This window comes from Uranotaenia lowii, chromosome 3, assembly GCF_029784155.1.
Source record: "Uranotaenia lowii strain MFRU-FL chromosome 3, ASM2978415v1, whole genome shotgun sequence".
Classification (NCBI taxonomy): Eukaryota; Metazoa; Arthropoda; class Insecta; order Diptera; family Culicidae; genus Uranotaenia; species Uranotaenia lowii.
The window spans coordinates 347,621,803-347,649,702 of record NC_073693.1 but is presented as its reverse complement, the minus strand read 5'-3'; the positions used below and the strand labels follow the sequence as shown (position 1 = coordinate 347,649,702).

The 27,900-nt window shown below is 29.3% G+C and overlaps 1 protein-coding gene across 2 annotated transcripts in view; it reads right to left on the bottom strand.

The window, feature by feature from the left end:
* Window positions 1-27,900, bottom strand: part of LOC129755748 (uncharacterized protein DDB_G0284459-like) — a 133,733-nt gene that overhangs the window by 35,358 nt on the left and 70,475 nt on the right. The window lies entirely within an intron of this gene.

Here is a 27,900-nt window from a genome sequence, read left to right as displayed (position 1 = left end):
GGGTGATCCCGCTTGTTCAATTTATTAATCATTAACGGGATTACCTCTACCCCTTTTTATCGGATTTGTTGAAGTTATTGGAGCAAAAGCAGAAATGAGGTGCAGGGGTCTTCAAATTTAGTATGAGCGCTTTTTAAGACATACAACACAAAAGCAACTTTGTGCCGAAATTCAATAGATCAATTCGGTATCGATTTTTGAATACGGTGAATGCGCCGAGACCGTTGTTTTGAGAAAAACGCATTCCAAGTTTCAGAACATAAAATCAATTTCCTATTTAGCTGCGTACAATCATTTTCCTAAATAAGTTGCTTAAAAGCTTTCAAATTGATTTAATTTCATCAACCGATCAATCAATATAGCTTTTCCGTACTAATTACTTCAAAAATTTTAGAAATGTACATAACTGTGGGCCCTTTTACCACAGACTGGTGCTCTCATTTTGTTCATTCGCCAAATTGGAGCGCCCTTTTGAATTGCAGAATGACTGTTCGCCTTTTCGATCACTCATTAAAGAAGCAATATTCAAGCAAATTTCGGCTTGAAAGCGGGTCCAAATGATCACATTAACACATTAGCACATTATACGATCTTATAAATGCTGATTTGTGCTTCTCTTTGTCCTGGGAAAACAAGTTTCAAAAACTTCAATGCACTTTTTCCATCTCGAAATAACTATAGGCCCTTTTGTTCGCGACGAAAATTTGAGGGGAAATGGGCGAATGAACTGTGGGATTACACACTCATAAAAAAGCTATTCGCCTTATTTAAAAAATAAAATTTAACTTCACTAAAATAAGAAAAATTAAAAGGAGATCATATTTTCGGATGTAAAATAAAGAGTTTAACGCATTTATGTGATTATCTGGATTTGTTTACAGTTGCCGCATTCGCCGTATTCAAAATTCGATACCGATTTTGAAATTTCTATTATAATCAGAAATGAAAACACTAAGTAGCTTAAATATAAGTGATACTGTTTGTTCGCAATTGGCATATATTCTGGACGAGCTCAAAATTATTTGAAACATTTAAAAAAAATCTATGTTTAAACTAGGCTTACCAGATACTTTCAGAAAAAAAGCGGAACATTTCACGAAAAAAGCGGGACATCGCAGAAAAAAGCGGGACATTTTAGAAACTCTAAAAAACATAATTTTCATAATCATTCCTAAACATATTTATATGTTTCTTCAGCTAAAATAGTACTTAGAAAGTAATAAAATATGGATAACTGAAATTTGTTTAGGAAATTGAATTCTCAAGAAAACTTTCATCTTTGTATACTGCGAAACGTTAAGTCGAAAATGTTATAGTTCAGAGAGATTAAAAATCGGAAATTTGAAGAAAGTTTTATATTTTCAAACAGCCGTTTTGGATCATCTACATTGGATTGGAAATTGTTATTTTTTTCTCTCGGTTGTCATCTGGTGCCATCATCATTTGGAAGCAACTCACATAATATTAAAAAAAAAAATTAATATCGCTAGAACGTGCTCAAAGAACGCTGAACTAAACCAGATTGTTATGGTAATGCTAAGATAAGCTTACCAGATTGCCCGGTTTTACTCGGACTTGACTCAAAATTTAGAAAAAGTTCGGTCCGGCCCGGTTGCCCGGATTACGTGGAATAAAGCTTGGATTTTGCACATTCGTATTATTTCCACATCTCAGAAAAAACTTAAATTGAGTTAAAAACAAATTTTCAACCTTTTTTTGAACAATTTTAATATAAATAATCATGAACATTTTTTTGGAGGCCTACAATACAATTTAAAACCTGCTGATGTGTTTTGATGTTAAAATATATTTTGAAATGTAATCTTTTTTAATTTTCAATAAATAATTCCGTGGTTTTGACCAAACTTGCTCGGATATTGCCCGGATTTTGGGTTGAAAATTTTGAAATTTGGTGCCCGGGTTTTGCCAATTTTTTTGATAAAATTACCCGGATTTTTCCGGTCCGGACTTGTCGGGTAAATATTCTGGCAACCTTAAATGCTAAGAACTAAACGAGTTATTTACTCTTGTTTTATTTAAAAAATATGCAGCTAATGTTGAGAAAATAAAAACAAAAAAAAAACATTATGTTTGAATGATTTGTTGTGTTGAACTAATGAATTTAAATTGAAGCTAAGGTTTTTCCAGTGTAAGTCAGTGAAACTACAAAAAGTGTTACCAATTTAATTTTTGCAACCTTATCGGTGAATGTCATGATCTTTGAATAGAATTATTTCCAGTTTTCAAAAGAATAGAAAAAAAAATGACAGAAGTTGAATATGATCGAAGAGAGATTTTCTAAGAAGCGTTTTCATCAAGCACGAACCAACTATTTTAAAGTGGTAATCCGAAGAGGGTTGGATTCCCAACAAAACTTTTCTCAGAAAAAAGCGGGACATTTTGAGAAAAAAGCGGGACGGCGGGACATTCTCTAGAAAAGCGGAACATGTCCCGCTTTTGCGGGACGGATGGCAACCCTAGTATAAACAGATATAATATAAAAACATGTAATTTGTTTAGCCCTCATCCGTTCCGAATTTTTTTACCCGTTCTAGCCCCTGGTCCTGACTAAAACCAATATTGCTTGCTTGTTTCCCAACCGGTTTTTACAAAATTTATAGTTTTAGAAACCTCATAACGTTGCTCAAATACGTTAGAAGCTAAGTTCTAAGATCATGATCACGAAAAAATGTAGAAAAGTATTGTGAAAACCATAGTTTCCAATCAATGAACCAAAGATTGTCAAAATACGAATGATATTAAATTATCCGCAATAAATGTATATTCAACAGAAGGCCAATTTCATACCGTTTCTAGTGGTGTAATTATAAAAGCACTGTGCCATATTACGTCAACTTTTCAATCCTCTTTTCAAAATTTATCTGGTGTGACATAAACAATTTTGACGGTTGTTTTACCGTGAAAAGTAAGATTTTACACCACTTATTTCCATTTTTTTGTTGTCATGATATTATAAAAATAAAAAAATATATCCTTATGTTCAACGTGTAGCTTTTAACTCCAGCTTTCATGGAAACTAAGTGAAATTTTGTTTGAGCATTCCGTTGGTGATCTCGAGTCTTTTATCCGAAGCTATTTTTGAATTTTTCTTTTTAGACTATGAATAATGGAAAATTTAAGTGGTTTAGGTGAATCTTGTCTGAACAACAGATTTACCTCCAACTCCCCATGAAGATTTTTTCCAAGTAAAATTTTCAGATCTAGAAATGAATTTACTATAGTATTCGGAAATGTTTTGATTCCAAAAGGTGTTCAAAAATGTGTTTAAACAAACATGCCAGAAAGTTGGCTCGCCTCCGGCGGAAGTTTTTCCACAATCAATCCAAGCTAAGGTTGCCAGATTTTTTTTCAGCACGTATCCAGGCCGGAAAAATCCAGGAAATTTTATATAAAAACCTGGCAAAATCCAGGCATTAGGTATCAAAATTGACCACCAAAGGTCCGGGCAATATCCTGGCTAATTTTGTCGAATACCAGAAATTACTCAACGAAAATCAAGAAATAAAATTAAAAAAAAAATTTCGTCTATATTCATTGGCAGTTTTAAAACGTATATTAGACTTCCAAAAAACATTTCATGATTATTTTTATAAAACTAGCTCAAAAAATTTCGTTTTGAAGGCATACATATAAAGAATAATTCCAACAAAATATGTTTTTTTGTTCGATTTGAATAAATCTGGGCAACATCCGGGCATTTTTCAATGAAATCCGGGCAACCGGGCAGAATTGTTCCCAAATTTTGTTTTAAATATCCAAGCAAATCCGGCAACCGTACTATAGGCCAAGGGGATAATTGATCCCCTTTTTCTTATTTTCACCATATCTTTTTGGAAAAATTTAGCAACTCGCACTCTTTTACATTTTCTGACAGCGTGTAACTTCAAGTTTCTATGCTCCAAAAATTAGAACGATACTTGAACCGTAGATGAACTAGAAGCATTTTCGTGGGAGTAAAAATATTGCGATATTTTTGAAGTTAAGGGAGACTTGATCCTTTATTCAGGAAGCCCTAATCCATGGAAAAAATCAAACAAAACCCCAAGTTAGAATGTTAATTGACTATTTTGATGATGTTTGTTCTCATTTCACAATCTATAATTGTCAGAAAAAAAAATCTATAGCTTATTCTCAACCCTTATTACATTGCATACTTACGGGCGCAATTTTTTATAAACAAGAGAGAATCAATTATTTTAGCCCATTTCTTCAGATAATTTATGGATGAATATTAGCTATTGGATAAATATTAGTAATCAGCAATGACCACGACCCATTGAGAAGAAGAATATACCGGGATCATTTGTACCCATATATTAGGGATCAATTGTACCCAAAATCAACATTTTAGAAAACTTTTTCTGAAAAAAGTTGGGAGTTTTCCATCGCTTTGAAAATATTGTATTTTGAAGATCATTTTACACTCGAAAGATTGATGTATTGGAATAAATATTTTTGTTATAATATTTCCATGTTAGGAACATTTTAAAATGATGAAAAAAGATCTTCAAGTCATATTTTGTGAAATTTTTCATAAAAAGTTCAATAACCTTAAAACTTAATTTGTTAAACATTTTTGAGCTTCAACCATTGCTGTTTTGTTCCATTTTTCACATTTTTCTAGAACATTTGATCTTTGTTCGACATTCCAGTTTGGAGATATAGCTAAGGAATCAAGTATCCCAGGGATCAAATATCCTCATTCTCCCCTATATTTAGAGTAGCGATTCAAAAAACCTTTTGTATTGAAACTCAAATCTTGACACACAAATGTCCTATCTTAAGAATGTATTTTTATAACGAAGTGAAACAAAATGAGTTCAGAATTTGAAACCAACCATTTTTTACTGCAAAATTCATGCATTGAATAATAATTTAACACATCAACAACTCAGTAAGCCATGTGACAGATGCTCATTACTCACAATGGTCATTCATTAGAGTTAGCGGAAAAATAATCAAAAAAAAACTAGCATCCATTACTTTATTTCTAGTCTCTTTAATTATTTAAAAATAGTTTATGTCATAACAAATTTAATGCTAAAATGAAATATTTTTCATGAAACAAATTTCAGATGCAATTGAATATTTTTTCCTGATCTTCTCAATGCTCAACTTCACATTCAAAATGGTTTTGAAAAATTACAGGTGTCCTTGTGTATTCACATTTTTCCAAGATGTAAAGAATTTAAGAACTTATTATGATTAATATGGCTGCCTTTAATTCAAATATTCAACCGGTTTTTTTTTCTATCAGCTTTTATTTTTTAAATTATTTGGAAAAGAAGAAGGAAAAGGTAAAAATCATTTTTGGACAAAACCTTAAAGTTAAAAAGTAAAGGTTTAAACTAATTATCAACTTTCCTCAAGTCCGCAAGTACTTTTAACTTCTGCGAAAACAGTTATAGAGAATATCTATTTGTTTGCTTGACCCCATTTTGTGAAATGCGGAAGTTTTGACGATTTTTTTTTTCAAAAGTGTTAAACTAAATTGGATTTTAGAAGCAAAAATCAAATCGTTTTGCAAGATTTAACAAATAGGTTGGATGCAATAATTTTGTTTTTTAATTCTTCACTTATGTCAGTCATACGAGTGATGATAGTTTTAAAATTTTTTGAAACTGTACAATTGGAATATTTAGATCTATTTTCATTATACTCATCAATATATTATTCCCTAATTAAATAAGTGTAATAAACAAATTCACAATCAGTTTTTATTATTTCATGTAGATTCGTTAGTTCATCGGTTTTCAATTATTAATTTCACTCAAAATTCAACTCAACTTCATTTTAAAACTCATTAACATCATATCACTAACACTAGAGGTGACAGACTATCTGAAATCTGACAAAAGGTAAGAGCTCAAAACGCTTAAATCTACCGAATTTTCTGAATTTGATTTTCTTACCTTGAGTAATCAATTAAATTCTTTAAAAAAGTTTCTAAAAAGTCAAGATGTATTAATTGAAAAATTCCCTTCTCAATTGGTAAAAAACTTATGTTTTTCGTTTTCACACATTATTATTATGTCCAAATAGAGTAACCAAATTCTTTAAAATCTCTTTTTTAGGTCTACCGATTTTTTAAGTCAGACTTTTTAAATTTTTTGTAACATTTTTAATAACTATATCTCTGTTTTTTAATCCTGAATGTTTGTGTTTTGAAAAAATAATCTTCTTGGAAGCCTTGGAAATCGAAATTTTTGATAAGAAAAACATTATTTCTACATTTTGTTCTAGGACCTAATATTCCAAAAGACGAGGGCAAAATATTCAGAGCTTAAAATTGTAAACTACAAAACTCGCGTTAAAAAATAAAAAATGTTTGATGTTATTGAAAATCATCTGTTTTTAATCGATATTTTTTTAGCAATTTTATTTTTAAGCAAATTTATAGTTTAGAGTAATTATCATCTTTTTGAATAATTTATGAATCGGAAATCGCAATAATTTAAACATTGATTCTGATTGATTCAATCACTACTCTGATCAGTTAATCTTATATTTTTTTCTAGCATTTTTGATGGTCTTACATGCGTAAGAAAATAGTAATATTTATGTTTGAAGCGACTTTTAAGGTTGATTTTTTTAAAAGGATTTTTAACTACCAGTCTCGGATTTGTTTATGTAAAAATGACTGTTTTTTAGTACAGTCGTTTGAACTTAACAAAATCTGAGATTGATAGTTAAAAATCCTTAAAAAATGGTTTTAGAAATCAATTTGCTGTTGTAAGTACATACATGAAAATTAGAAACATAAAATCAGATTACATTGAGGATCTCATTTCACAATCAGAAGCAAATTCCTATTACAAATTGATCCAGGGAAAACCCAGTTCGAACCAGTATTTTACAATCGGAGTTCGAAATAAGAACTCTTTTTTACAGCTATGACGTATTCCCTAAGTAGTTGTTATTTCCTACAAATTTCAGGAAAAATTTAAACATTCATTAAACTTAAACCCTTATGTGTACTCCTAAATGGGTTTCCGTACTTTATAAAAATATAAGATTCTAATTTTCAAAATTAGGTATATTTAGACAACAACTATATATGTAAATTTGTAAATTAACCAATTAATTATTTTAATGTTAATTAATTTATTTTGTCTTCATTATTTAGAATCTCCTTTTAGAAATTATTGTTGAATTTTGTCGATGTTTCGAGGCGATTTATCAACATTCATCAATTTTAGAAGTTTTCAAATATTTCTGTTGAGAAAAGTGGGAACAATGAAATGAGAAGAATCTAAACTAGAATACTCAAAAATGATTCGGTTCGGTTCAGAATCATTGGCGAGCTCAAGAGTGAAAATTTAGACATTGACATTCAAAACTGAAAATTGAAATTTTGAACTATTTTTTTTAACAATGAGACCCTGTAGCGTAGAGGATAACCTTCAAATCTTCTAAGCCAACGTTATCATAAGATCAAATCCTAGTCACGGCCTAGAGAGCACACTTTCTGTGGGTTGGTGGTTTGGTTATCCTTTCGAGGAAACAATAAATTTCAAAGATCCTGTATGTGTTTGTGTTCGAGTCTGTCCAATCTGGTATCGAAGAGCAGAATAAAGTCTTTATCCAAAAGACGAGAATCCTGATAACATCTTCAGATCTCTCAAACTAGAGTTTCCAGACTTATAAACTTAATAATTGATTTGTAAGCTTTTTTAATATCTGGAGAAAAAAAAACATTATATTTGTAGTTTAGTTTTGTTTGTAGATTTTTTAATACAAATATTGGTAGGAACCCACTTCAGAGTTTATCTTGAACAAAACGCCTAAATGTTCTCTTCATACTTGAAAGGTTCGTCACTAACCTATTGTTGAAGTCTTTTGTTCCCAAATATTAGACTTCAATGCAATGGTAGAATTACCTACTTGTATGCAATCTAGAGTACAGTTCAGTTACAGAAAACACTATCTTCACGAAACATTTATTACTTATCAATTGAATTGATATGAATATTTGTAAATTCACGCGTGTAAATCTACCGAAAAACTTGAAAACGAGCCTCGATCAAACGAGTTCAATCATCACGGTGCACTCGAAAGCTTAGTGAATGAAAACCGTTTTTCCAACACTCCGCTTTGTGTTTTTTTTTTCTTTTCCTTTCGATAACATCTATTGAAAAATATGGGTAATGGGGTGAGTATTCAAGTGTGAGCACCAACAATCGAACACAACCGGCAACTTTGGAATCAATCGCGGTGGCGCCCGGCATGGCATGTCCCCATTACCACACATCAATAAAATGCTACAGTATTTAACGGGTCTTATCAAACAAATTGGTTTTGATTCATAGTTTGGGATACAGTATGATAGAAGCAGATTTGAACATTATATTTAGTATCACCTGAGTTTATGTGTGAGTAATCTAAACGATTCATAAAATTTTTAAAAACGAATACACACACAAATAGGATCTCAGTTAAATTTCATGTTTCTTTGAAGAGATCTATATTCAACTTAAGACTAAAGAGTACTATTTATGCCGTGACCGAGACTCGATCTCATGACCTCTGGCTTAGAAGACTTAAACACTATCTAGGCCACGGACGGCGGCAGTAGATTCATGAAATTAACTGGTGTTACAATCTAGCGGAAAAATCACACTAGAATCCAAACGCTTGTGTCACCAACCAACAATAATCACGGAATCGAGTAAATTTCACCGAATCAGTTGTTACAGATTTTTGTTCAGCTCAGTGAATCACCGTCGTACCTTTAACTTAAGGTTTTTCTTAAATAAAAATCACTTATTTCTCCCAATATATGATTCTCTACGTAGGTGATCTTCTACAATCGAAACACCAAACGAAATAAATCATTCAACTGATAAAAAAAAATAAAGAAACAAAACACTTTGCTCCGGAACTCTACTTCAACAGTGGCAAAAAAGTGCATTTTACTAGATTTTTCAAGTGGAAAAATAAGTGGGTGCCTTTTTTTCATTTCCGAATTCATCGCTCTCATTCAGGAGGTCTAGAAGTTACCTTCTTTCAGCCGAGGCCGAGGCGCCTTGGCTGGCGCTAAACTCGGTTGAGTGCTTGCGTTGATTGGGCCACACGCGAGAGCGTGGGCCGCCTTAGAAGTCAGACGGGTAGCGCCACGAATTTTCCAGACCACGGGTTGTGAGAAATGCAGCACTCGGTAGAAATTCGAGTATTGATTAAGGGTCAAACATCTATGTTGAATTTGTTCTTTAGTTTAAATGTCGATTTGAAACTTTAAAAAATGTTGATTGTTACATCTATATCTATTTGAAAGTAGGTACCGTTTTCCTTAATTTTGAATCCTTGATCGACCCTGAAATAAACACATTTACCTCATGATTGTTATACTCAAGGTCAGGGGTGAGAAACCTTTTGAACCAACGGGCCAATTCAAATTTGAAATTTTGTCGGCGGGCTGCACTTATTATAACTTTTCTCTTCAATAATATGCAGAGCTTCGTGGCATTTTTATAACCGAAAGTTTTTGGGAAAAACAAATCTGAAAAAGGAAAGATAAATCGAATTCACTTGATATTGAGAAGGTGCATGATTAAATCTTTGTCATTTTTCAATTCTCTCCATTTTTTTAAAGTACTGCTTGGTAAACATTCATAACGTTTATAAAACATTCTTGTTAAAACCGATGGTACTATTATTCGTCCTCACTTCCATTTAAAAATTTCCTTGAACCTTCCACAATGATAAATAAGAGTGTGAAAAATATGTATTCAAAGAAATCGCCGTCTTCTTAACGTTGGACGTTGAATCGCTAATTGACTTTGTGGAATTTTTTGCCACAATTAAAACTTGTCCTCAAAGCCTAGATTTTTTCTTCAAACGGTAAAACCCCCGTTTCTTAAATTGAAATTGAACAAGGTGGTTGAAATCACAGAAAAAATTTCAATTTCACATATTTTTAAGCAATTATCAACAAAACTAGTCTTAATTCTAGAATTTTTATGCAGATTTTTAATTTTTTTTATCTTATTTAGTTATTATTGGGATATAATCAGTTGGATGATTACCATGCGGCATGATTTCTTCATAAAGATAGACGCGGTTTTTGATTTTAAGCCCGCTCCTTTTAATTCAACCGAACCGAAACAGTAAAAAGTGCTGAATTTTGTTTGTTTACTCGAGCGGCTAACATACTAGACTAGGGCAGGAGTCAGCTTTTTTGGATTGGAAAGCTAGAAAAAAAAGATTTTGAATTTTTTTTTAGTTTTAAAGGGTCACATTATATTTTCTTGACTAAACATTTCTCGCATACATTATTTTTAAATTAACTATTCTTACTTTTTACTGACTTACACAAACAACATCTCTACGAAGTGTGTGCTGTTTTATCCTGAACAAAAGATAAAAATATTTTCGTCAACATGAAATAAACTTAAATAACACATTGACACTGAAAAGAAAACGTTTTGTATAAAATAGAAATTACAAACAACACTAATTTGGAAACAAATCCTGATGAACAAAGCGCTGCACACATGAGATTTTTGAACTTTAAAGGTTCCTACACAGTAAACGAAAATTACCGAGTTCGGTAATTTTTTTACCGAAATCCTAACATGTGTAAATCGTTAAACTGATCGGTGATTTTTTTCGGTAAAAAATAAACGAACATCGATAAATGAAAAATCGATTTACCGATGTTCGTTCATTTTTTACCGAAAAAATCACCGATCAGTTTAACGATTTACACATGTTAGGATTTCGTAAAAAAAATTACCGAACTCGGTAATTTTCGTTTACTGTGTACTTCGTTTTCAACAACCCCTGTTGAATTCCTGAAAACCATCTCGTCTTCTGTAAAAAATGCGAGGAATCGAAAATCGAAACCGTGTTTTAATCAAATCATCCTGAAACCATCATCTTATCCCATTTTCTCTACGTTTATGTAGTTTGCTGGATTATTTTAGAAGAATTCATCAAAGTTGACAGAAAAGAAAAGAAAATATATCATATTTGTTAACACGAAAATGTCTGCTGAATTGATGTCGTCCATTGGTGATTTTTTCTCTGTCGATTGTGATTATTGCTATAAGCATTATCAAGTTATTTTTGTGAACCAAGAGACAATCGGGTGAAATGAGACTTTCGGAGTAATTATATCTTGCTAAATGATCCGGTGTTCTTTGCTACACTCTTCAAAAATGAATGAATTTTTTAAAAATTTATTCAAATTTAGAGTTTTTGGGAGCATTTTTAAATAAAATTACAACATACATACATTGAAAGCAACCGCTATAAAATTAGAGATGCAGCTGTAGTCTTGAATTGCAAAACAAAGAAAACTTGAACAAATTGTTACGGAATCCGAAAAAAATGATCGACCTGGAACTTTGGCAACGACTTTTAGCATGAAAACACGGATTAGAATTGGAACTTGTAATGTTTTGACTCTTACCCAGCCAGGTAAGCTGGCTCAACTGGCTAGAGAAGCTAGCCGCCTCAAGCTAGAGATATTGGGACTGAGCGAAGTCCGTTGGCCTAACACTGGAGGACACAAGACACAGTCTGGGCAAGTACTGCTTTACTCTGGCATACGAGGAGACTACGCTACTTGGGAACAAGAAGTTGATTTCCTATTAAGCCCGCAGGCCCATGCGGCCCTCATAAGATGGGAACCGATAAACGAAAGAATAATCGTAGCCAGATTCAGAACACGGGTTAGAAACCTTACAACGCACACAGGGGAAAACGATGTAAAAAGGTGATCAAAATTGTTTACGCCAAAACGGAGCGTTTTAGACCCACAGTGTCTTCGGGACATTTTACCTACATTTAAAGCACTTTAAAATGAGCTTTTGATAAAAATGATTGAACCACCTAGCAGTGAGATAGGAAAATTATTTTTTGTGTTTTTCATTTTAGAGCACTTATGTCTTTAGCAAGTTTTTAGATTGTTTATGTTATTTACTGTTGATTTTCCTTAGCCCATCAGACGCATACTTCAAGTCTCCTTGGAAACTCGCAATACGTCGTTATGATTTTCGACGTCGCGACGTATGCGCCGTGTCGCTAGTAGGCAAAGCTGCTATGATTATTAGCGCTCATATTTTGGTTTATATCTGCATGTATAATATTGTTATTAAAGTAAATTAAGTGTTCAGATCAATTATGATCAGCTCAACTGTTTGATTTAGTAAATTCTAAACATAGTTCATTTGATTTAAATTTGCTATAGCAACAAAATTATTTGATATATAGAAGATTATCCTGTAGAGCAAAAAAGAATGTATAAACTTAATCCTAAATCCTTAAAAAAAATAATTTAATTGTGAAGAGAACGAATCTCTGCGAAGACTGCATCGATTTGCCTCGGAAATTAGAGATGATTTTGTTGGCCATCTCTTCGATCGATTCAATGCCCGCAATCCGTTGAAGATCTTCGGTACTGTGCCAAGGTGGAAGCCGCAAATCATTTTCAGAACCTTATTCTGAATCCTCTGGATGGCTTTCTTCCTCGTCGCGCAGCAGCTAGACCAAATCGGAACTGCATACATGATCGCTGGTCGGAACACCTGTTTGTAGATAAGCATCTTATTTCGCACACACAACTTAGATTTCCTGTCGATGAGAGAGTAAAGAGATTTTATTTATTACATTTAGATTGAATATCTTCAATGCGATTTTTAAAAATCGATACTAAATGTATTCAAATCCAAGGCCAAAACTTTTCGAGCGATGCGATAATGCTCGGAATGCAAACGATTGGAAACTTTGATAGAAAGTCAAAATATAAATATTTATATCAATACCCAAAGCCAGTTTGTTTACAGCAAAGGAAAATCAACAAATAACAAACTTTGACTGACGTACGTTGGATTTTTTGTTTGTTTACGATATCACTTTGTTGAGCAAAATGTTCAACACAAACACTCAAACGATCTAATAAACATGTTTATCACTTACAGGAAAAAATGTCTCAATAAATCCTAATGAAACAACTCAACTCCACAGAAGGGCCAGATTATTTACATTTCTGTTTAGCAAAAATTTTTCATCATTTAAACTCGCTCTGATCTAAATGGAAAGTCAAATAAAAGGGTAAGCTGTTTACGCATCTTCTTCAAAGAACTCTGCAAAACTTAAACAGATCCATCGGATTACCGCAGTTGGGTGGCTGGGAACTGTGTCATGAATTTATTCCTTCTGGAAAAATAAATACAGATATTTTCAAGTTTTGTTTATGTTACATTTTACAGTCAGTGTTTTCTCCTTAAGTTGGCTTGTTACTAAATGAATATCTTCACTTTACATGTAATAAACTCATTACCGTAAGAAAGTGCTTGTAAACCTGTTAGTTTCATACGTTTGGAATACAGAATTTCTGCCAAATCTTCCGGGAAATGAAAACTCAATAAAATCTAAAAGCTTTCTTGTAGATCGTGCTTTTAAACCCATTTTAAGACGTCGATGACGTCGCGTATGTTATAGTCAAGGCGAGACGAAAGACAATCCTCAGTCCAAACCACCAGTCATTTAAGGTGAGATAATTTCTGAAACTCGTTTCAAGATCCACACTCCCCGACATCTTCTTGCTGCTGCAATCGTGTGTTGATAATAAAAAACTGCAATGATGCAATTTTAGAGCGCAATGATAGCTAGGTACCGGCACACGAGGGGCTTGCTTTCTCCATAAAACGTGTGCTAGTGAGTAGATAAACAACACAAGCGCTCGTATCTACTTCCTTTGGCAATTTTTCATTCATAGCTAGCCGCCAGCTGACTGACTGGCTGAGGGCACTGCCTTCCTCTATGTCAGGTTCAAGTGCCATCAAGCGAAAGATAAAGATGGTTGCACATCGGATTTGGAATCACCGTAAAGGTTACAATTTCTATAATTTTTTCTTTGACGAAGAAAATTTCTGAAATGTTAAACATTTTAATATAAAAAAAAAATCTGAATCTAGAAATTTCATCGATTTTGACCATATTTTGATTAAATTGTTCCCAGTGTAGAGGAAAATTAATAGTTACTACGAATGTTTTAACTCCGGCTTATCTAGTTCAACAACTATCAGTTACATAACTACTTAAACCATGTTGCAGATCAATGTTAGTTTGCGAAGCAACAAAGCGTGGGGGCAAGAACATGCCCTTGAAATCGAATTTAAAATAATGCATTTTTTTTTGGGTACACTTGTATTCGTTAAAGAAGTTGCAGAAACTTAAAAAAGGAACTATATATTAAGCAATATCTTCCAATCATTTGGCATCATTAACTAGAAATGAATCGTTGTTTGACTTTATACCCCTTTATTCTGAAAAAACTTTAGAGTGAATTGTCTGTAGTCTAAAGATTTTATTTTATCAAAACAAAAGAGAGAATTTTTGTAGATTTTTAAAATGTTATTAAGGCACCCAGATATTGAATTGAAGATTTAAATGTAAAGACACGAAAATTTGTTCGGAGAATGTCACTTTTTTTTTATTATCTTGAAAATTTTGTTCTCAGGAGATGCTAATGAAATTCCAACATCTGGAGCTGACTGGAAAATTGTCGAGGACTGGAAAGTGGTGAAAAAAAATAATTATAGCGTTCTAAACATAGAAATTTTTAATTCCTGAAAAGAATCTGGCAACACTGTAATATTGTCCGTTTAATTTAAGATGTATCATTTTGAAAAAAAAGTTTTTAATTTTAGACTCTTGAAACGTTCTGATGAAATGTTTTAAATTGAACTCTCTATCATTTGCAAGAAGAAAAAAAAAGTTTACCAGCTAATTTTAATTCACCAGATCCAAAGTTTTTAAAAATTTTGAAATTAAATCAGGTTTGATTGCCCGTAATTTTTCCAAACCCATTGAATATGAACTTCCAGTTCATTGTACAAATTGCATTTTGAAAAAAATTTAATCATTTCCCATCGAGAAAAAACGTTTTCTCAGCAATGGCATGATATTTTTTGCCACTTTTTCGTCATTCTTTTCATTTTTGTCATTTTTGTCATTTTTGTCATTTTTGTCATTTTTGTCATTTTTGTCATTTTTGTCATTTTTGTCATTTTTGTCATTTTTGTCATTTTTGTCATTTTTGTCATTTTTGTCATTTTTGTCATTTTTGTCATTTTTGTCATTTTAGTCATTTTTGTCATTTTTTTCAAAATATAATTTTATATTATTTTTTTCTTTTTTTTTTTGTCATTTTAATCACTTTTGTCATTTTTGTCATTTTTTAAAATTTTGTTATACGTATCATTTTTGTCATTTTTGTCATTTTTGTCGTTTTTGTCATTTTTGTCATTTTTGTCATTTTTGTTATTTTTGTCATTTTTGTCATTTTTGTCATTTTTGTCATTTTTGTCATTTTTGTCGTTTTTGTCATTTTTGTCATTTTTGTCATTTTTGTCATTTTTGTCATTTTTGTCATTTTTGTCATTTTTGTCATTTTTGTCATTTTTGTCATTTTTGTCATTTTTGTCATTTTTGTCATTTTTGTCATTTTTGTCATTTTTGTCATTTTTGTCATTTTTGTCATTTTTGTCATTTTTGTCATTTTTGTCATTTTTGTCATTTTTGTCATTTTTGTCATTTTTGTCATTTTTGTCATTTTTGTCATTTTTGTCATTTTTGTCATTTTTGTCATTTTTGTCATTTTTGTCATTTTTGTCATTTTTGTCATTTTTGTCATTTTTGTCATTTTTGTCATTTTTGTCAAAATATAATTTTATATTATTTTTTTCTTTTTTTTTTGTCATTTTAATCACTTTTGTCATTTTTGTCATTTTTTAAAATTTTGTTATACGTATCATTTTTGTCATTTTTGTCATTTTTGTCGTTTTTGTCGTTTTTGTCATTTTTGTCATTTTTGTCATTTTTGTCATTTTTGTCATTTTTGTCATTTTTGTCATTTTTGTCATTTTTGTCATTTTTGTCATTTTTGTCATTTTTGTCATTTTTGTCATTTTTGTCATTTTTGTCATTTTTGTCATTTTTGTCATTTTTGTCATTTTTGTCATTTTTGTCATTTTTGTCATTTTTGTCATTTTTGTCATTTTTGTCATTTTTGTCATTTTTGTCATTTTTGTCATTTTTGTCATTTTTGTCATTTTTGTCATTTTTGTCATTTTTGTCATTTTTGTCATTTTTGTCATTTTTGTCATTTTTGTCATTTTTGTCATTTTTGTCATTTTTGTCATTTTTGTCATTTTTGTCATTTTTGTCATTTTTGTCATGTTTGTCATTTTTGTCATTTTTGTCATTTTTGTCATTTTTGTCATTTTTGTCATTTTTGTCATTTTTGTCATTTTTGTCATTTTTGTCATTTTTGTCATTTTTGTCATTTTTGTCATTTTTGTCATTTTTGTCATTTTTGTCATTTTTGTCATTTTTGTCATTTTTGTCATTTTTGTCATTTTTGTCATTTTTGTCATTTTTGTCATTTTTATCATTTTTTATCATTTTTGTCATTTTTGTCATTTTTGTCATTTTTGTCATTTTTGTCATTTTTGTCATTTTTGTCATTTTTGTCATTTTTGTCATTTTTGTCATTTTTGTCATTTTTGTCATTTTTGTCATTTTTGTCATTTTTGTCATTTTTGTCATTTTTGTCATTTTTGTCATTTTTGTCATTTTTGTCATTTTTGTCATTTTTGTTGTTTTTGTCATTTTTGTCATTTTTGTCATTTTTGTCATTTTTGTCATTTTTGTCATTTTTGTCATTTTTGTCATTTTTGTCATTTTTGTCATTTTTGTCATTTTTGTCATTTTTGTCATTTTTGTCATTTTTGTCATTTTTGTCATTTTTGTCATTTTTGTCATTTTTGTCATTTTTGTCATTTTTGTCATTTTTGTCATTTTTGTCATTTTTGTCATTTTTGTCATTTTTGTCATTTTTGTCATTTTTGTCATTTTTGTCATTTTTGTCATTTTTGTCATTTTTGTCATTTTTGTCATTTTTGTCATTTTTGTCATTTTTGTCATTTTTGTCATTTTTGTCATTTTTGTCATTTTTGTCATTTTTGTCATTTTTGTCATTTTTGTCATTTTTGTCATTTTTGTCATTTTTGTCATTTTTGTCATTTTTGTCATTTTTGTCATTTTTGTCATTTTTGTCATTTTTGTCATTTTTGTCATTTTTGTCATTTTTGTCATTTTTGTCATTTTTGTCATTTTTGTCATTTTTGTCATTTTTGTCATTTTTGTCATTTTTGTCATTTTTGTCATTTTTGTCATTTTTGTCATTTTTGTCATTTTTGTCATTTTTGTCATTTTTGTCATTTTTGTCATTTTTGTCATTTTAGTCATTTTTGTCATTTTTTTCAAAATATAATTTTATATTATTTTTTTCTTTTTTTTTTTGTCATTTTAATCACTTTTGTCATTTTTGTCATTTTTTAAAATTTTGTTATACGTATCATTTTTGTCATTTTTGTCATTTTTGTCGTTTTTGTCATTTTTGTCATTTTTGTCATTTTTGTTATTTTTGTCATTTTTGTCATTTTTGTCATTTTTGTCATTTTTGTCATTTTTGTCGTTTTTGTCATTTTTGTCATTTTTGTCATTTTTGTCATTTTTGTCATTTTTGTCATTTTTGTCATTTTTGTCATTTTTGTCATTTTTGTCATTTTTGTCATTTTTGTCATTTTTGTCATTTTTGTCATTTTTGTCATTTTTGTCATTTTTGTCATTTTTGTCATTTTTGTCATTTTTGTCATTTTTGTCATTTTTGTCATTTTTGTCATTTTTGTCATTTTTGTCATTTTTGTCATTTTTGTCATTTTTGTCATTTTTGTCATTTTTGTCATTTTTGTCATTTTTGTCATTTTTGTCATTTTTGTCATTTTTGTCAAAATATAATTTTATATTATTTTTTTCTTTTTTTTTTGTCATTTTAATCACTTTTGTCATTTTTGTCATTTTTTAAAATTTTGTTATACGTATCATTTTTGTCATTTTTGTCATTTTTGTCGTTTTTGTCGTTTTTGTCATTTTTGTCATTTTTGTCATTTTTGTCATTTTTGTCATTTTTGTCATTTTTGTCATTTTTGTCATTTTTGTCATTTTTGTCATTTTTGTCATTTTTGTCATTTTTGTCATTTTTGTCATTTTTGTCATTTTTGTCATTTTTGTCATTTTTGTCATTTTTGTCATTTTTGTCATTTTTGTCATTTTTGTCATTTTTGTCATTTTTGTCATTTTTGTCATTTTTGTCATTTTTGTCATTTTTGTCATTTTTGTCATTTTTGTCATTTTTGTCATTTTTGTCATTTTTGTCATTTTTGTCATTTTTGTCATTTTTGTCATTTTTGTCATTTTTGTCATTTTTGTCATTTTTGTCATTTTTGTCATTTTTGTCATGTTTGTCATTTTTGTCATTTTTGTCATTTTTGTCATTTTTGTCATTTTTGTCATTTTTGTCATTTTTGTCATTTTTGTCATTTTTGTCATTTTTGTCATTTTTGTCATTTTTGTCATTTTTGTCATTTTTGTCATTTTTGTCATTTTTGTCATTTTTGTCATTTTTGTCATTTTTGTCATTTTTGTCATTTTTGTCATTTTTGTCATTTTTATCATTTTTTATCATTTTTGTCATTTTTGTCATTTTTGTCATTTTTGTCATTTTTGTCATTTTTGTCATTTTTGTCATTTTTGTCATTTTTGTCATTTTTGTCATTTTTGTCATTTTTGTCATTTTTGTCATTTTTGTCATTTTTGTCATTTTTGTCATTTTTGTCATTTTTGTCATTTTTGTCATTTTTGTCATTTTTGTCATTTTTGTCATTTTTGTTGTTTTTGTCATTTTTGTCATTTTTGTCATTTTTGTCATTTTTGTCATTTTTGTCATTTTTGTCATTTTTGTCATTTTTGTCATTTTTGTCATTTTTGTCATTTTTGTCATTTTTGTCATTTTTGTCATTTTTGTCATTTTTGTCATTTTTGTCATTTTTGTCATTTTTGTCATTTTTGTCATTTTTGTCATTTTTGTCATTTTTGTCATTTTTGTCATTTTTGTCATTTTTGTCATTTTTGTCATTTTTGTCATTTTTGTCATTTTTGTCATTTTTGTCATTTTTGTCATTTTTGTCATTTTTGTCATTTTTGTCATTTTTGTCATTTTTGTCATTTTTGTCATTTTTGTCATTTTTGTCATTTTTGTCATTTTTGTCATTTTTGTCATTTTTGTCATTTTTGTCATTTTTGTCATTTTTGTCATTTTTGTCATTTTTGTCATTTTTGTCATTTTTGTCATTTTTGTCATTTTTGTCATTTTTGTCATTTTTGTCATTTTTGTCATTTTTGTCATTTTTGTCATTTTTGTCATTTTTGTCATTTTTGTCATTTTTGTCATTTTTGTCATTTTTGTCATTTTTGTCATTTTTGTCATTTTTGTCATTTTTGTCATTTTTGTCATTTTTGTCATTTTTGTCATTTTTGTCATTTTTGTCATTTTTGTCATTTTTGTCATTTTTGTCATTTTTGTCATTTTTGTCATTTTTGTCATTTTGTCATTTTTGTCATTTTTGTCATTTTTGTCATTTTTGTCATTTTTGTCATTTTTGTCATTTTTGTCATTTTTGTCATTTTTGTCATTTTTGTCATTTTTGTCATTTTTGTCATTTTTGTCATTTTTGTCATTTTTGTCATTTCTGTCATTTTTGTCATTTTTTTCATTTTTGTAATTTTTTATCATTTTTGTCATTTTTGTCATTTTTGTCATTTTTGTCATTTTTGTCATTTTTGTCATTTTTGTCATTTTTGTCATTTTTGTCATTTTTGTCATTTTTGTCATTTTTGTCATTTTTGTCATTTTTGTCATTTTTGTCATTTTTGTCATTTTTGTCATTTTTGTCATTTTTGTCATTTTTGTCATTTTTGTCATTTTTGTCATTTTTGTCATTTTTGTCATTTTTGTCATTTTTGTCATTTTTGTCATTTTTGTGTCATTTTTGTCATTTTTGTCATTTTTGTCATGTTTATCATTTTGGTCATTTTTGTAATTTTTGTAATTTTTGTCATTTTTGTCATGTTTGTCATTTTTGTCCTGTTTGTCATTTTTGTCATTTTTGTCATTTTTGTCATTTTTGTCATTTTTGTCATTTTTGTCATTTTTGTCATTTTTGTCATTTTTGTCATTTTTGTCATTTTTGTCATTTTTGTCATTTTTGTCATTTTTGTCATTTTTGTCATTTTTGTCATTTTTGTCATTTTTGTCATTTTTGTCATTTTTGTCATTTTTGTCATTTTTGTCATTTTTGTCATTTTTGTCATTTTTATCATTTTTTATCATTTTTGTCATTTTTGTCATTTTTGTCATTTTTGTCATTTTTGTCATTTTTGTCATTTTTGTCATTTTTGTCATTTTTGTCATTTTTGTCATTTTTGTCATTTTTGTCATTTTTGTCATTTTTGTCATTTTTGTCATTTTTGTCATTTTTGTCATTTTTGTCATTTTTGTCATTTTTGTCATTTTTGTCATTTTTGTCATTTTTGTCATTTTTGTCATTTTTGTCATTTTTGTCATTTTTGTCATTTTTGTCATTTTTGTCATTTTTGTCATTTTTGTCATTTTTGTCATTTTTGTCATTTTTGTCATTTTTGTCATTTTTGTCATTTTTGTCATTTTTGTCATTTTTGTCATTTTTGTCATTTTTGTCATTTTTGTCATTTTTGTCATTTTTGTCATTTTTGTCATTTTTGTCATTTTTGTCATTTTTGTCATTTTTGTCATTTTTGTCATTTTTGTCATTTTTGTCATTTTTGTCATTTTTGTCATTTTTGTCATTTTTGTCATTTTTGTCATTTTTGTCATTTTTGTCATTTTTGTCATTTTTGTCATTTTTGTCATTTTTGTCATTTTTGTCATTTTTGTCATTTTTGTCATTTTTGTCATTTTTGTCATTTTTGTCATTTTTGTCATTTTTGTCATTTTTGTCATTTTTGTCATTTTGTCATTTTTGTCATTTTTGTCATTTTTGTCATTTTTGTCATTTTTGTCATTTTTGTCATTTTTGTCATTTTTGTCATTTTTGTCATTTTTGTCATTTTTGTCATTTTTGTCATTTTTGTCATTTTTGTCATTTTTGTCATTTTTGTCATTTTTGTCATTTCTGTCATTTTTGTCATTTTTTTCATTTTTGTAATTTTTTATCATTTTTGTCATTTTTGTCATTTTTGTCATTTTTGTCATTTTTGTCATTTTTGTCATTTTTGTCATTTTTGTCATTTTTGTCATTTTTGTCATTTTTGTCATTTTTGTCATTTTTGTCATTTTTGTCATTTTTGTCATTTTTGTCATTTTTGTCATTTTTGTCATTTTTGTCATTTTTGTCATTTTTGTCATTTTTGTCATTTTTGTCATTTTTGTCATTTTTGTCATTTTTGTGTCATTTTTGTCATTTTTGTCATTTTTGTCATGTTTATCATTTTGGTCATTTTTGTAATTTTTGTAATTTTTGTCATTTTTGTCATGTTTGTCATTTTTGTCATGTTTGTCATTTTTGTCATTTTTGTCATTTTTGTCATTTTTGTCATTTTTGTCATTTTTGTCATTTTTGTCATTTTTGTCATTTTTGTCATTTTTGTCATTTTTGTCATTTTTGTCATTTTTGTCATTTTTGTCATTTTTGTCATTTTTGTCATTTTTGTCATTTTTGTCATTTTTGTCATTTTTGTCATTTTTATCATTTTTTATCATTTTTGTCATTTTTGTCATTTTTGTCATTTTTGTCATTTTTGTCATTTTTGTCATTTTTGTCATTTTTGTCATTTTTGTCATTTTTGTCATTTTTGTCATTTTTGTCATTTTTGTCATTTTTGTCATTTTTGTCATTTTTGTCATTTTTGTCATTTTTGTCATTTTTGTCATTTTTGTCATTTTTGTCATTTTTGTCATTTTTGTCATTTTTGTCATTTTTGTCATTTTTGTCATTTTTGTCATTTTTGTCATTTTTGTCATTTTTGTCATTTTTGTCATTTTTGTCATTTTTGTCATTTTTGTCATTTTTGTCATTTTTGTCATTTTTGTCATTTTTGTCATTTTTGTCATTTTTGTCATTTTTGTCATTTTTGTCATTTTTGTCATTTTTGTCATTTTTGTCATTTTTGTCATTTTTGTCATTTTTGTCATTTTTGTCATTTTTGTCATTTTTGTCATTTTTGTCATTTTTGTCATTTTTGTCATTTTTGTCATTTTTGTCATTTTTGTCATTTTTGTCATTTTTGTCATTTTTGTCATTTTTGTCATTTTTGTCATTTTTTGTCATTTTTGTCATTCTTGTTAATTTTGTCATTTTTTGTCATTTTTTGTCATTTTTGTCATTTTTGTCATTTTTTGTCATTTTTGTCATTTTTGTCATCTTTGTCATTTTTGTCATTTTTGTCATATTTGTCATTTTTGTCATTTTTGTCATTTTTGTCATTTTTGTCATTTTTTGTCATTTTTGTCTTTTTTGTCTTTTTTGTCATTTTTGTCATTTTTGTCATTTTTGTCATTTTTGTCATTTTTGTCATTTTTGTCATTTTTGTCATTTTTGTCATTTTTGTCATTTTTGTCATTTTTGTCATTTTTGTCATTTTTGTCATTTTTGTCATTTTTGTCATTTTTGTCATTTTTGTCATTTTTGTCATTTTTGTCATTTTTGTCATTTTTGTCATTTTTGTCATTTTTGTCATTTTTGTCATTTTTGTCATTTTTGTCATTTTTGTCATTTTTGTCATTTTTGTCATTTTTGTCATTTTTGTCATTTTTGTCATTTTTGTCATTTTTGTCATTTTTGTCATTTTTGTCATTTTTGTCATTTTTGTCATTCTTGTTAATTTTGTCATTTTTTGTCATTTTTGTCATTTTTGTCATTTTTTGTCATTTTTGTCATTTTTGTCATCTTTGTCATTTTTGTCATTTTTGTCATATTTGTCATTTTTGTCATTTTTGTCATTTTTGTCATTTTTGTCATTTTTTTTCATTTTTGTCATTTTTGTCATTTTTGTCATTTTTGTCATTTTTGTCATTTTTGTCATTTTTGTCATTTTTGTCATTTTTGTCATTTTTGTCATTTTTGTCATTTTTGTCATTTTTGTCATTTTTGTCATTTTTGTCATTTTTGTCATTTTTGTCATTTTTGTCATTTTTGTCATTTTTGTCATTTTTGTCATTTTTGTCATTTTTGTCATTTTTGTCATTTTTGTCATTTTTGTCATTTTTGTCATTTTTGTCATTTTTGTCATTTTTGTCATTTTTGTCATTTTTGTCATTTTTGTCATTTTTGTCATTTTTGTCATTTTTGTCATTTTTGTCATTTTTGTCATTTTTGTCATTTTTGTCATTTTTGTCATTTTTGTCATTTTTGTCATTTTTGTCATTTTTGTCATTTTTATCATTTTTGTCATTTTTGTCATTTTTTGTCATTTTTGTTTTTTTTGTCATTTTTGTCATTTTTGTCATTTTTGTCATTTTTGTCATTTTTGTCATTTTTGTCATTTTTGTCATTTTTGTCATTTTTGTCATTTTTGTCATTTTTGTCATTTTTGTCATTTTTGTCATTTTTGTCATTTTTGTCATTTTTGTCATTTTTGTCATTTTTGTCATTTTTGTCATTTTTGTCATTTTTGTCATTTTTGTCATTTTTGTCATTTTTGTCATTTTTGTCATTTTTGTCATTTTTGTCATTTTTGTCATTTTTGTCATTTTTGTCATTTTTGTCATTTTTGTCATTTTTGTCATTTTTGTCATTTTTGTCATTTTTGTCATTTTCGTCATTTTCGTCATTTTTGTCATTTTTGTCATTTTTGTCATTTTTGTCATTTTTGTCATTTTTGTCATTTTTGTCATTTTTGTCATTTTTGTCATTTTTGTCATTTTTGTCATTTTTGTCATTTTTGTCATTTTTGTCATTTTTGTCATTTTTGTCATTTTTGTCATTTTTGTCATTTTTGTCATTTTTGTCATTTTTGTCATTTTTGTCATTTTTGTCATTTTTGTCATTTTTGTCATTTTTGTCATTTTTGTCATTTTTGTCATTTTTGTCATTTTTGTCATTTTTGTCATTTTTGTCATTTTTGTCATTTTTGTCATTTTTGTCATTTTTGTCATTTTTGTCATTTTTGTCATTTTTGTCATTTTTGTCATTTTTGTCATTTTTGTCATTTTTGTCATTTTTGTCATTTTTGTCATTTTTGTCATTTTTGTCATTTTTGTCATTTTTGTCATTTTTGTCATTTTTGTCATAATTGTCATTTTTGTCATTTTTGTCATTTTTGTCATTTTTGTCATTTTTGTCATTTTTGTCATTTTTGTCATTTTTGTCATTTTTGTCATTTTTGTCATTTTTGTCATTTTTGTCATTTTTGTCATTTTTGTCATTTTTGTCATTTTTGTCATTTTTGTCATTTTTGTCATTTTTGTCATTTTTGTCATTTTTGTCATTTTTGTCATTTTTGTCATTTTTGTCATTTTTGTCATTTTTGTCATTTTTGTCATTTTTGTCATTTTTGTCATTTTTGTCATTTTTGTCATTTTTGTCATTTTTGTCATTTTTGTCATTTTTGTCATTTTTGTCATTTTTGTCATTTTTGTCATTTTTGTCATTTTTGTCATTTTTGTCATTTTTGTCATTTTTGTCATTTTTGTCATTTTTGTCATTTTTGTCATTTTTGTCATTTTTGTCATTTTTGTCATTTTTGTCATTTTTGTCATTTTTGTCATTTTTGTCATTTTTGTCATTTTTGTCATTTTTGTCATTTTTGTCATTTTTGTTATTTTTGTCATTTTTTGTAACTTTTTATGATAATTGTTCATATAAATTGACTTTAGATTATCACAATGACAATAACAAATGACTTTTCACACAAAAAAGAATGAGCACTCAGTGTTTAAAAAGTCTCTAATAAAAAAAAAAAAAACTATAACGTTGGACTGAAAACTTTCATTGATGAAGCAGTTCAACTTCTCGGATCACTTGAAACTCGATCAATCGGAAACCTTCCATTGAAAGGAAGGCAATAATGTGTCTTTCATCAAGTTGCGTCGCACAGTGCGCAGTAGGCCTAGAAATCTAACGCAAACGCCTGACCAGCAGGCCATGACCAAATAAAAACAAAACTCGCCCCTTTCGATTGGCAAGCGAGTAAGGGTCGTCTACCGGTGACTACTGAAAGACCTTTCCCAGAGGCCAACGCTCTGTACTGTCCAGTTTCAATTGCATGGCTCAGCGGAAAATGATAAAAAAAAACTGAATCAACTCTCATTATTTTGTCATGGAAACCAGGCTTTCGGGGGTAATTTCGTAGAGGCATGCGGGCTACCTTCCCTGCCGTAGATCACTCTACTTAGCTGAGACAGTAATGCGTGAAGTAGCAATGAAAAGTTTCACCCCTAAGCCGGATGATCAGAGCTTTTTTCGATGGACTTCCGTTGCCGATAAAATCATTTGAAAAAAAAACTTAATATTTACTTAATATTAGGGCATCCGCAGCAATCGCGAGTATAGTGAAAATGCTCACGAGTTTAATCACTTCCATACCGCACCGGGGGTTAGTATGAAGGTGAGCAAAATAGGGCCGTTGCCGTCGGGACCGACAAAATCACCAAATTTGCTCACTAGAAAGGGGCGAGATCAAACATGCACTGAAAAAATTCTACCGTTTTAAGCAGAATTAAACAAACGAACGGAAAGCGGAAACTTTTTTAATTGCGCAAAAACTAATTCCATGACATATTTCCGAAAAGCCCTTCAAGTTCGACGATTGCTTTCTGAAATTTTTTTTAAAAGACATACACCGTCTTAGCCGATTTAGGCTCACAGACTGAATAAACGTGGACAACATTTTACTGACTCCCACAACCTTGAGTGAAGCTTCGAGGATTTTTCTCGGAGTAATAATAATCGAGACCAGTGTGCTGTGCAGGATTTTTGTATCCAACCGTATGGGTGGCATTCCATTACTGTCCCTACCGAATTCGGCTTTCGAAACGAGGTCTCTCAATAAGTTTGGAACTAATGGGACCCAGTTTTTCGGAGCAGCAACTATTTCAGTCAGCACGTTGGATAGAAAAAGGAGTTGAAGATTTAAGCAGAATTAAACAAACGACGTCGCGTGGATGTTTGTTGATATTCATTTTAAGAAAAAAATCGTATGAGATTAAAATTGTGGATGGATTTTTTTTTTGAATAACCAGTTGAATTCGCAATTTCGATACATTTTTCGGGTTTATCCAGGAATTGAACGAGAAAGTGCAATTGCTGGTTCTGATGGTGAGTTATTTATTTTGTATTTTATATTGTTTATGACTTTTTTCTATCTATAAATTTTGATAACATTTTTTCCTTTCTCACTCAATTTCAGATAAACAAACTCGAAGCATCGTATTTTATGACAAAAAATGATCATGTAACTAAGAAGAGCCGTTTGGTGGACGACTCCGAAAATTTACTCGGTCCGTATTAATTTAAGATTAAGATTTTCTTCAAAAGTTTTCTCAGTGCAATGCTAAATTTAAAAATAATTATGCTACCGCCCGGTGCGCGAAAGAGTGTGTATCCCAAAACCGGTCCGCTGAAATGAGCAAAACCGGGCCGCGTATACTCACTTATTGGTGCGTTTGCTAGTGCTAGTGCGTACTAGTTTAAATAATTTCAGAATCAACATACCAAACCAGAACCTGTTCATTCGGTCATAGCTTAAACCTTACCTGAAAATAAAGAAAAAAAAATTTTAGTTAACTGCGGAAAATTTACAAATTTCACATTCTCTTCTTGTTTAAATTTTGTAAACGTCTGTCATTCTTGGGTATTTGTTTTTTAAATGAATTCCTCAGAGTTATAAAAAGGAAGCTATATAGGATTGACTCCCTAAAATAATGTTCTCGGTTCCGATATCGAAAGTATAGACTCCATTAATTATGCGGTGGTAAATTTTTAACGATCAAAACCTGATTTGGGAAGCTTTAATGGGACAATCCGAAGAAGTTAAATAGTTTCAGCTATCGTCCATAAAAAAGTACTCTACGTGACCCAAAGGGACTAAATATCATTAGGACGCATGGGTGAAATCATTCAAGCATTTCTACCTGGAACAGTGGTTCAAATAATGGAAAAATATGATTTTTTTCAACAGCTATGTAAAGAAATTTTGACATTTATCGTTTCGATTTAGGGATGAATCTTCCAAAAGGATTAAAATTTCAAGAGGAAAAAAGTTTTCTTTTGTTCATTTTTTAAGAGTGACTGTATGGTAGGGTGGCCCTTAGCCATACGGAGATATTTAAAAGCCCATATTTGGACTTCTCTTATTCTCTTATACTAATTCTAAAGGGCGGACACGAAATTATCGTGACACCGAAAATGTCATGCCAATTTTCTTATAATTTTTAGAATCAAACCAAAATTTTAGAGTAGTTTTATACATATATATTTACTTCAAAAATCAAAAGAAAAGTTAATTGATGGAGCCTTGAGGGTAAAATTGAACGCATTTTCGGTTGATGCCCTCCATCAAAGTCTTAACAGTGTTATCCGGGACAAGTTTCTCAGTTTTTTTCCATTTTCTTAACATGTCCTTCTCGTCTTAGACTGTCTTCTTGTTCTTCCGAAGTTCCCGCTTCATTATTGCCCAGTACTGCTCACCCGGGCACAGCTCCGGGAAGTTTGGCGGGTTCATATCCGTTGGAACATATTGAACAGAATTGGCCTCATACCCCTCCAGGAGACTTTTATAATAGTGGCATGATGCCAAATCTGGCCAAAAATGCGGAACATCGTCGTGCTGCTGCTAGAACGGCAAATGGCGCTTCTCGAGGCACTCAGATTTGTAGATCTCGCCATTTACTGTGCCCGCAAGTGTAGATGGCCTGCCAAACGAGATTTTGGAGGCGAAATTCGATGTTTTCTTCCTTTTAAAATTTTTGGGAAATTCTGTACCTTGTATCTA